Source organism: Leptonychotes weddellii, chromosome 8, assembly GCF_054177405.1.
Source record: "Leptonychotes weddellii isolate Sample4059 chromosome 8, ASM5417740v2, whole genome shotgun sequence".
In the NCBI taxonomy this organism is placed as follows: domain Eukaryota; kingdom Metazoa; phylum Chordata; class Mammalia; order Carnivora; family Phocidae; genus Leptonychotes; species Leptonychotes weddellii.
The window spans coordinates 122,115,047-122,126,539 of NC_138376.1; the positions used below are offsets into that span (position 1 = coordinate 122,115,047).

At 42.3% G+C, this 11,493-nt stretch overlaps 1 long non-coding RNA gene across 1 annotated transcript; it reads left to right on the plus strand.

The window, feature by feature from the left end:
- The first annotated feature begins 205 nt into the window (after window positions 1-205).
- Window positions 206-10,577, plus strand: LOC145722878 (uncharacterized). Its single transcript, XR_014147455.1, has 3 exons — window positions 206-442; window positions 7,257-7,369; window positions 10,054-10,577. It is a non-coding gene; the product is annotated as an uncharacterized LOC145722878 (long non-coding RNA).
- The last annotated feature ends 916 nt before the right edge of the window (window positions 10,578-11,493 follow it).

Genomic DNA, 11,493 nt, shown 5'->3' on the forward strand with positions numbered 1-11,493 from the left:
GGAGATGCTAAAGGATACCTTTCTCCATGAGTCCTTGTGGCAAAGACTAAGTACTAAGTGGACATCAGCAATCTCTGTCTATCTCTATGAGTCAACTGCAGAGAGAAACAGAAATAAGAAGTGGAGGTCCTAAGAACTTTCCACTTCCCTATTAAGACCCAATTACATTTTTTGCTCTTGGGTTCCATGAAGCTTTCCTGCATTCTTCTAAGATAGTTCCTTTTTTGCTTACACTAAGGTTAGTTTCAGTGAACATGAAACCACAGAAGCTTGACTAACAGAGATGAAAGAGGGCTGACTCTAAAGTGACTACTGCCAATGAAGCTAAGGACCTAAGAGGAGCTGACAAACACAGTGCCGGTATTTGGAGGTAATGTGATGGTGGATCTCAGGCCTTACTTCGTAGATCCTCTCCGAACCGTCCACTGGAATACCTGTGAAGGTATACAGAAATATGGGAACTTGTGACGTCACTGGATATTAGAGAGGGGAGAGCACATGGGCCAGAATGGGGGGGGGGGGGCGGGATTTCCACTGACTTCAGAATGGATGAGGTTGGATTGAAAATTACTCTTTTGGGGGCGCTGGGTGGCTCAGTTGGTTAAGCGACTGCCTTCGGCTCAGGTCATGATCCTGGAGTCCTGGGATCGAGTCCCACATCGGGCTCCCAGCTTGGTGGGAAGCCTGCTTCTCCCTTTCCCACTCCCCCTGCTTGTGTTCCCTCTCTCGCTGTCTCTCTCTCTGTCAAATAAATAAATAAAATCTTTAAAAAAAAAAAAAAGAAAATTACCCTTTTGAACCATCCCTCCCTGTCGATGTAATGGATGGCCAGTAAGACGGTAAGGAGGTCTGACTCACCTCTATTAAAAGTTTCTATTAATAGCTTGAGAACACTTCTCTGAGCAAGCCGACTTGTCGTTCATGTGTGAAAGTAACAAAGATGGTCTCAAATAGGCAAGGGCTCAAAAAAATGCACCATTCTAATATCTTCCCGAAAGCACCATTTCCAAGAATAGGAATGCCATGCAATAAGTATTAAAACCAATTGAACGTATACATAATTTGGGGGATACGGTTTCAAAATCGACAAAGCAAAAAACGATTCTTAAGAAAATATTTATATGAGCAAATATTTAACATATGTTAGGATATTACATGAAAACCAGGGAGAGGATATGGGGAAAGGAGATCTGTACATCTGTGCATCTGTTCTTAACTTTAGTAACTAGAGAAATTGATTTTAACCACGTGGCTCTTAAACTTAAAGGTAACCCCAAACAAATTTAAATGGGGTGCCTACTTCCAAAAATTTTGGAGCTAAATGCAAATAAAATAGAGCATAAGTCCCAGATGGCAAGAAAACGTAAGTCCCAGATGGCAGGAAACAGACAAAGAAATTAAGAAGCCTAACAAACAGAAAGCATACATCAAGAAGACTGAAACAGGACCAAGAGTATCAGTAAGATGATCAGTAGTTAAGGGCACATCTAAATGCTTTAGTGATAATAGAATGCTCAATGAATCAGCAGGATAAAATACCATACACATACGGACGCAACTGTGTAAAGCATGTATAGAAGAATCTGGAAGGAAACTGGGAAAATGTTTAAATTCATTATATCAGGGTATATGTGAATTTTTTAGTCTTAGTTTAGTTTAGTTTTGTTTTCACCTTTTCTGGTGTTTGTGATTTGTCAACAATGAGCATGTATTATTGTATTGGGCAAGGCTCATTATTGCAAGCAGCAGAAACTGACTCTGGCTATCTTCCCTCTGCAGGGCAAACAGACAAGCTGGAGGCTCAGGGGAGAACTGATATTGCAACTTGCAGAATTCCCTCTGCTTCCAGGGGAACATCAGTCTTCCCCCGCCCCCCCTTAAGGCCTTCAACTGATTGGGTGAGGCCCACCCACATTGTGGAGGGTGATCTGCTTTACTCAATGACTACTGACTTCAATGTTAATCTCATCTAAAAATTCCTTCACAGCAACATCTAGACTAGCGTTCAACCAAATATCTGGGTACTGTGGCCTAGGCAAGTTGAAATGGACAATTAACTATCACAGCATCCAATTGCTGAACCTGGGAGCTTGCTGGAATCCTGGCAGCCAGAATGTGGGGGGAGGGAGAAGCCCACCTTCACTCCTACACTGAGAAGTGGGGCTCTGTGCCTCACCAGTCCTCCCTAATGAGGGGTGCCCAGACATCAGAGGGGAAGCTAAAGCCTGCACAGCGTCAAAAATGACAAACATTTGGCGCAGTTATAAATAAAAAAATATCTTTTTCTCCTCACTAAGGGCTTTCAGGTCTAGCAGCAAGCTTTTAGTGAGATTCGAGGACCATGACTCACATTAGCAGGATTTTGTGACTTCACCCTCTAACCCAGCAGCTCCTGCACCCACAGTGATTCCCTCTTCCAGACTCTTCCATGTTGGGCAACCACATCACAAGCCCCTGGTCACCCACACCAGAAATCTGGACTTTATCTTCAATCCTTCCTCTGCCTCAGTGCCCACATTCCATCAGCCCCCAATCCTGTCATCTCAAATATCCCTCCTTTCTGTCCCTGTGGCCACCAGCCTGGCCCAGGTTTTCATCATGTCTCACCTGGACTAGAACCTGAATCTCCCAGTTGATCTTGCCTCCCATACTCCCTTCTCTGCCACCTCTAACCATCCTTCTAGGCCCTCAGAGCTGACTTCTGAGAAACGACACACACCCCGCTGTTCTGAGCCTTGCCCGTCTGCCTGTGAATCCCATCCCTAGAGTGTGGGTCCCATCCCCGGAGTGTGGGTCCCATCCTCGGAGTGTGGGTCCCATCCCTAGAGTGTGGGTCCCATCCTCGGAGTGTGGGTCCCATCCTCGGAGTGTGGGTCCCATCCTTGGAGTGTGGGTCCCATCCTCGGAATGTGGGTCCCATCCCCGGAATGTGGGTCCCATCCCCAGAGTGTGGGTCCCATGCTCAGAATATGGAGACAGGCAGCACCTGTTCCAATTTGCCAGATGTAGGGGACTCTTGACAGAATTTTCTGATGTTTTGAGACAGATAGAGGTGCTAGGCTGCGTTGTGTCCCACCACAAATGAGAACAGAACACCTTGATGCCAATAAAAAGGTGGAAAGTACGCAATTTTTTTAAAATTTACTTTTCCCACCTGAGGAGGTAAAATGAAGCTTAGAGTCACTCCACTTAGATGCACTTTCTGGATAAAATGTTCACTCAGTTAATAGCCCCTGTTGTATATAACCTATTATCTAAATATATATTTATGGAACCCTATCTTGTGTTCATTTACACACATACTCAGTCACTCAGCGAAGCTTCATTGAGTGTCTCCCGTCCGTCTGGTACCATGTCAGGCACTGAATGCTCCCAGATGTGTCAGAAAAGGCCCGTCTGTTACGGTTTAGCACATACATCAGTTCTTCCTGGCCATGGGCCTGGTAGCCGGGTAGGACTATTAAGTGCCTGCCACGGTAATAGGCACCCTTCCTGCTGGGAGCCTGTGAGTCAAAAATTGTTATTTGAACATTTTATTGGAACTCCACACACACACACAAAAATTAATAAAAATGTGTTTATCTCGCTCACCAGTCTATTAAGAAAGATAAATGGCCAAAACAATGCTGACCTAGAAGTAAGCCTCTCTGTAACTACTCATCATTTTAAAAAGAACAAAAAATAAAAAGTGTCTCTTTCTCTTGGCTTCTTTTTCTGCTCAGTATGGTAAATCCATCACCTAAGGTTTTTTCTGTCTCCTTATTTCCATTCTGATTTCTGCATAAGCCAGAGGTTACTGAGTGACTTATCTTTAACAGATGGAACCGTTGCTCAAACTCTCCAAAATATTTGATAATTGTGGAAAGGAGCACATTTGTGAGACATTACTCCATGCATATAATTTTGGCTATGCCACTTTGAGTGGGAAAAATAAAACATCCTAAAGTTTCTCTCGAAACACCCACCCATCTCATTTTTTAAAAACATAAAGCAAATCAAACACCCATCTGTGTCCTCTCTACTAAATAATCTTAAAATCAAGTGGAAAATGGCAGCGGGTAGCAACCAAACCAATACTTTGTTTTGATATAGTTGGAAGTGGATGATTTAAATCAATTGCCAAACATTTATTTTCTTAGATTCTCATGGCAACAGAACGTGTAGATGATCTGAAAATTGGGACAACTACATTTTGGGATCCAACTTCCTTCATATGTCAATCCAACCAAAATACCCTTTGTGGCTTCTGCACTGGCAAAACCCAGGACTGTGTTTCCAAAAATATTAGTAATCACCCACAAGGAGAATATCTATGGGGGATTAAACAGCTTCCCAATCAGGTTTCAGTGGTCATTCCAACTACCTCCCATGGTCCCCCGTTTGGCCCTCCACTCTGGTCATGCTGTCCTACTCCCCAGTCCTTTACTATAAGCCATGTGCATTCCTACCATTTCCTTTCTTGGCCTCATCCTGGGCCTGTCCACCCTAAAAGAAGGCTCTTTACTCTTCTCACCATCCAAATAATTCCTCTCCCTTTTTCAAAGATGAAAACAGGGGTCACCTCCTCCTCGAATCCTCCCTCGACCATGCAAGTTCACAATCTTCCCTTCTTAAAGGACAAGGATTCTCCTTGAGTGAGGTGGGGGAAGGGAGACCCTTCACTATCTCATCATCTTTAAATCTGGGCTGTTGCAATAGTGTTCTAACGGATCCTCCAGTCATGAATCACTTTCTTCTAAAATTCACTCTTAGATCTACCAGAGTGATCACTGTAAAACAAATTTGATCGTGTCCCTCTCCTCTTTAAAATCTTCAGCTGTAAATTCTAGAATGATGAAAGATCTAAAATTCCGGTTCCAGAAATATGGCATACTGAGTTAATGCAAACCTTACTGCCAGCCTTATAACATTTTCACAATCACAGAGAAATATTAGATAAAAGATAGCAGGAATTATTTTGAATGCATAAACGAGCTCAAAAGCTCCAGGTGTCAGAGTGAGTCACAAACTTACAACCTGATGTCTCAGATGTGGGGTGAGGGCAGGAATTAGATCTGGATGTGGGCCCCAAAGGCTAGGAATGGGATTTTAACACTCAAGCAAGGGCAGGAAATGTGTTCTTGGACCCACAGGAAGCAAGGAGCTGGAACCAAGATCCTTAAACAAACTGAAACCCTGAACGAGCTGTCCTTTCATTAAAAAGGGGCTAAAAAACTCTCCCTACTTTCCCAAGAAAGAAACAATAAAGTGAACTCTGCCCAGGGTCCTGGAAAAACACCTCCTATGAAATATTGAGGTTCCAAACCTGCACCATGTAGGGGTGTGGAGTTGAAATTTACAGTACCCTCGTTATGGGGGAGTTTCCAAGCTAGACTTTTAGCATGAAAATTAGTCTCAGGCTGGTGAAACTCCTAGTTGCCTAGAAGAAGAAAATATAAACTATTCTCCAGGGATATTTTCTTAGTTGAAAATACAAGTGACTTTCTCAGGGAAAAAAAAAAAATCCTAAAGAAATAAGCTCACAAACAAAAATTATAAACCACAAGAAAAAACTCACCAGAAATACATGAAACAGAAAGATTAGCAAGAACCTGAGATAATAGAAGAATTGGAAAGATATGATAAAATAAGGGTGTTTTAATGACTGAGCCACCCAGGCAGCCCAATAAAGAGCATTTGTGAAAAAACTCTGGCTAACATCATACTTATGGTGAAAGAATGAAAGCTTCCTATCTAGGATTGTGAGCAAGGCACGTATATCTACACTCATCATTTCTAGTCATCATTGTTCTGAAGGGCCTACACAGTATGATAATGTAAGAGAAAAAACAAAAGACATATAGATTAGAAAGGAATAAATAAAACTGCCTTTTTCTCATGGACATCACTGTCTAATATAGAAAATGTTGAGGAATCTTTTAAAATATTCTAGAACTAACATGTGAATTTAGCAAGGCTGTAAGATATAAAGCCGGTCAACAAAAATCATTTGTATTTTTATATGAATGAATAATTGAAAGATAAAATCTAAAACGCTTATTTGCAACAGCATCACAAAACGTTGGAATGAACTTAAAAGACAACGTGTAAGACCTAAGCACTGAACGTTATAAAACACTTCTGAGAGAAATTAAAGAGAACCTGAATACATGGAAAGATTAATCATTCTTGTGTTGGCAGATTTAAGGTGGAGATGGCAATTCTATCTTATTGGATTGGTCCATGGATTTGAACAATCACAATCCCAATCCCAGAATTGTTTTTCGTAGAACTCAACTACAAATGATTCTCAAATTTATCTGAAAATGAGAACTTAGAATAGACAAGACAGTTTTTAAAAAGAAGAAAGTTAAAGGGCTTACATTACCTGATTTCAAAACTTTACATTCACTGACAATATACAAGACGATGTGCAGCACACAATAGAAAGCCCGGGAATTGCCCCATAATTCTTTGCTCAATTGATTTGCAACAAAGTTGCCAAGGCGATTCCCTGGAGGAAGGAAAGCCCCTTCTGCCAATGGGGCCTGAATCACTGGTTGTCCCGACAAGAAATTTGAACCTCAACCTTTGTCTCATACCATACATAAAAGTTAGCTCAAAATGGATCATGGATCTACATATAAGAGCTAAAGTCAGAAAACAAATGAGAGAATCTTTGTGCTCTTGTGGTAGGCAAAGACTTTTTTTAGATGGGACACAAACTATAAAAGAAAAATATAAGTTGGACTTTGAAACTAAAGTGTTTTGGTCTCTGAAAAATAACATTAAAAATGAAAATGAAGGGCGCCTGGGTGGCTCAATTGGTTAAGTGTCCAATTCTTGATTTCGGCTCAAGTAATGATCTCAGAGTCCTGGTATCTAGCCCTGCATCAGGCTCAACCGGGAGTCTGCTTGAGGATTTCTCTCTCTCTCTTCCTTTGCCCCTCCCCCCACTCACACACACATTCTCTCTCTCAAATAATGAATAAATCTTAAAAAAAAAAAAAGAAGAAAAAGCAAAAGGCGAAAAAAGTATGAAAAAGCAAAACACAGACTGGGAGAAAATATTTACAAAACATATATCTGATTAAAGAACTTGTTTCCAAAATAGATTAAGAATCTTGCCACTAAATGATGAGACAAATGACCAAATTTTAAAATGGACGAAGGATTTTAACAGACACTTCACACGAAAGAGTTATAGGATACTCAACATCACTAGTTATCAGGAACATGCAAGTTAGAATAATGAAATACAACTACCTCCCCTCTAGAATGATGAAAACAAAAAGGATTGACAACACTGTGTTGGTGAGGATGTGGAGCAACTGAAAGTCTCATGTATCTGTGTTGGGAATGGAAAATGATACAGTCATTATGGAAAAAGGTATGTCTGTTTCTTGTAAAATTAAGCATACACTAATCAGGGGCCCCTGGGTGGTGCAGTGAGTTGGGCGTCTGACTCTTGGTTTTGGCTCAAGTCATAATCTCGGGGTTGTGGGAATGAGCCCCGTGTTGGGCTCTGAGCTCAGTGAGGAGTCTGCTAGGGTTTCTCTCTCCTCCCTCTGCCCCACCCCACACTCGTGCACTCTCTCTCTCTCTAAAATAAATAAATCTTTTTTGAAAAAATACACTGGTCACATGATTACTCAGTTCCATTTCTAGGTATCTATCCAAGAGAAATAAAAACGTATGTCTGGAAAAAAAAAAAAATAGCCTGCCATGTCCATCACAACACTACTCGTTAGAGCCCCCAACTGGAAACAGCCCAAACATTTATCAACTAGAGAACAGATAAATAGTACCACGTCCGTGTAATGGAATACTACTTGGAAATAAAAAAGAATGACAGCTAACACGAATGAATTTCAAAAACTAGCATGCTAAGCTAGAAAAGCCCGCCACAAAAGACTATAACTATAGCATGGTTTCATTTATATGTCATTTTATAAATGGCAAAAATATGGTAACAAGGAGTGGGTTGCCTGGGACCGGGATTAGAGAGAGGAAATGTCACTGTAGCCAATCTAACTGATACTGCTCCTTAATCCTTTACTTACTGTGTTACAATCATTTGCTTAGGGGTGCTTTCCCTCCACTGATTTATGAATTCTTCAACAGCACACACCCATGGCATTGTTCATCTTTTTTTTTTAAAGACTTTATTTATTTATTTATTTATTTAAGAGAGAGCTCGAGCACAAGTTGGGGGGACAGGCAGAGGGAGAGGAAGAAGCAGACTCCCAGCTGAGCAGGGAGCTCCATGCGGGGCTGAATCCCAGGACCCTGAGATCATGACCTGAACTGAAGGCAGATGCTTAACCGACTGAGCCACCCAGGTGCCTCATGTTATTCATCTTTTTTTAATTCCTCAGCCCAACACACAGAAGGAATTCCATAAACGCTCACTGAATAGTGATTGATGTGAATCTGGCAATGCTCATTTAAAACTATAGCTTGATGCGGGGCACCTGGGTGGCTCAGTCAGTTAAGGGGCTGCGTTTGGCTCAGGTCATGATCCCAGGGTTGTGGGATCGAGCCCCCCGTCAGGGTCCCTGCTCAGCTGGGAGTCTGCTTCTTCCTCTGCCCCTCCACCCCCTCGTGCGCTCTCTCTCTCTCTTTCTCTCTGAAATGAGTAAATAAAATCTTTAAAAAACAGAAACAAAAACTATAGCTTGATACCACACTTAAGGAACGGCCCTTTACTGGTTCTTATCTTTCCTTGCTCCTTATTTATGAAATAAAAGAATCCTTTTCTTAAAGTGTTAAAGACGCAACTAACCTGAATGATAGCAATTTGCATCTGCATAATCTCGAGAGGGTCCTCCTGCATTCCCCAGATCTGCAGACTTGGAGTCACTATGCAGTCTATGCTAGAGCTACAATTGGGGGGGCCTCCCCACTCTGCCATCCAGAAGTTTAGAGTACTATAGTCCTGTATAAATTATATTTATATAACTCAATTAATTATAATAAATAAATGTAATAAGTAAAAGGCGTAACTGGAGTAATTAGAGATTAACTGCTACTAACACAGGGTCAGACAATGAGGGAGGTAGAGGAAAGCATACCAGGAGAAGACAGGGAAGGATGGTAGGCTACGTCCCAAAGTGGACGCTAAAAATATGGGGTCAATCTGGACAACTGACGTTGGGACTCCCTGGGGCACCCATTTTTTAAAGTAAGAATTAGATTTCATACTTGGGAGGAGAGTATGGACGGTGACTCATTAATCAAGGTGTGCCTTATTAATTACTTTGTTCCCAGTTACTAGTACAAATTTGTGTTCATGACCTAATGCTACATAACAAATTACCCCACTATTTAATAGCTAAAAACAGCTAACATTCGTCTAGGGCACAACTTAGCTGGGGGTCTCCGGCTGGGGGTCGCCTGAGATTGCGTTCAGGCTGTCAGCCAGGGCAGAAGTCATCTCCAAGCTCACTCACGTGACTGTTGGCAGACCTCAGAAGAGCTCAGGAAAATCCCAGCTTATCCATGTTTTTGCAGGCAGATCTCAGCTCCTTGCCATGAGGAATTCTCTAGTGGCTGCCCGGATATCCTCATGACATGGCAGCGGGGATGAGAGAGAGTGAGAGAGAAAGAGCGAGTGCCAGAGCATCCGAGGTGGAAACCACAGTCTTTTTAGAACCACCTCAGTGGTGACATCCACGTCTTTGGCCCTATTCTATTCATTAAAAGCTCCAGTAAGTTCAGCCCATGCTCAAAGTGAGGGGATTATACAAGGAAATAAATACTAGGAGCAGGGGATCACTGGAGACTATCTAGAGGCTGCCTACCATAAAAGTCCGGTGGACTCGCCACGAAAATGTGTTCAGTGAATGAAAGAGACCGGAGCAGACTGCCTTCAGGCTTGATCTGACGTTCTTCCCTGAGTCTCCCCCCTGCTGGCCTACTCCATCGGATTTTGGCCTCACCAAGTCTCCACATTCCCTGGGTCAGTTCCTTAAAATAAATCTCTCTCTCTCTCTCTTTCTCTCCCTCTCTCTCTCTCTCTCCACACACACACCCTGTTGGTCCCATTTCTCTGGAGAAACCTAACTAACATAGTAGGGGACAGGAGGCCTGGAACAGATTCTCCTGAGAGCCCTTAGAAGGAAGAAACCAACCCTGATGTCAGACTTCAAGCCTCCAGTACCCGAAGACAGTACGCGTCTACCATGTAAGCCTCCCGGCCTGAGCTCACCAGACGCCGTCCTAACGCAGTAGGAGCTTCTTCCTCCCACAACAAAGGCCAGGATCTTTGAGTGGTATCGACTTTGTGATTCCTCACACTCCATTTTCTGTAGCATGAGAAAAAATTAGTCTCTTTTATGGAAATACTCATGATGCTGTCAAGAAATATGATACCATGTGAACGGTAGAGAAGCTTATAACCAACCCTGTAAAAACAGTTTTCAGAAGTCAGCAGAATCTTCCAGAGATGACCAAGGAAGGCCCCCGGAGCTGTGGCAATGCATCCAAGGACCTGACTGGGCGGATGACTGCTGGAAAGGGCTGGGTCGTTTGTTTCTCTTTTACTCATCCCAGAGGCTGAAATTTTTTTTTTTCTCGTGTGTCACTTAACATTTTGCTGAACATAAAAGGCAAAAAAAAAAATTAAAACTCTTTGTTTATGCTAACTTTTCTCAAGTTTCATGTGATTTTAAGGAGTTGGTAATGACAAAAAAAAAGCTAAAATAATGTTCAAGTGATCTGAACATTTTTTTAAAAGGTTTTATTTATTCATTTGAAAGCGAGAGAGTGAGCGAGAGAGAGCACAGCAGGGGGAGAGGCAGATGGAGAGAGAGAAGCAGACTCCCTGCTGAGCAGGGAGCCGGATGCAGGGCTCGATCCCAGGACCCTGGGATCATGACCTGAGCCAAAGGCAACGCTCAACCGACTGAGCCACCCAGGTGCCCCAATCGAAACATTTTTTTTAAGTAATCTACACCCAGCGTGGGGCTGGAACTCACGACCCTGAGATCAAGAGTCGAGGGCTCTACCAACTGAGCCAGCCGGGAGTCCTGATCTGAACATTTCAATCAACACGTTATTAAATTATACTTCTAGGTTTAGTATCTGAAATACAATCATTTTGTGTTCAAATTGCAAGTCGATTCTGTTGCTGTCTAAGGGACTTTAGAGCTGGAAAAGACCCTTACAAATACAAATTTTTTTATTTCAATTAAAAATTTATAATTCAAAAAATTGGTTCTCATAGCATTAAAGTACACAAAGCTCCGCATCTTTAATGAAAGAGCTTGTTCCTGCACCACAGGACATATGGAAAAGCTGTGTTTCTCTCTCCACATCTTTCCTGACCTGCTAGGAATTCCTGTGTTCCTGGTCACACTACACAGAGCTTGGTCTTCAGCCCTGCTACAATGCTTCCACAGGAAATCCCTCCAACATCTCAGATCTTTGCTCTGTCATCTCGAAATCTTCATTTTCAGGCCTAATTTCTCTGTAGAACCCCATTCCCCTTTCCAAACATCTCCTGAGTGTTTC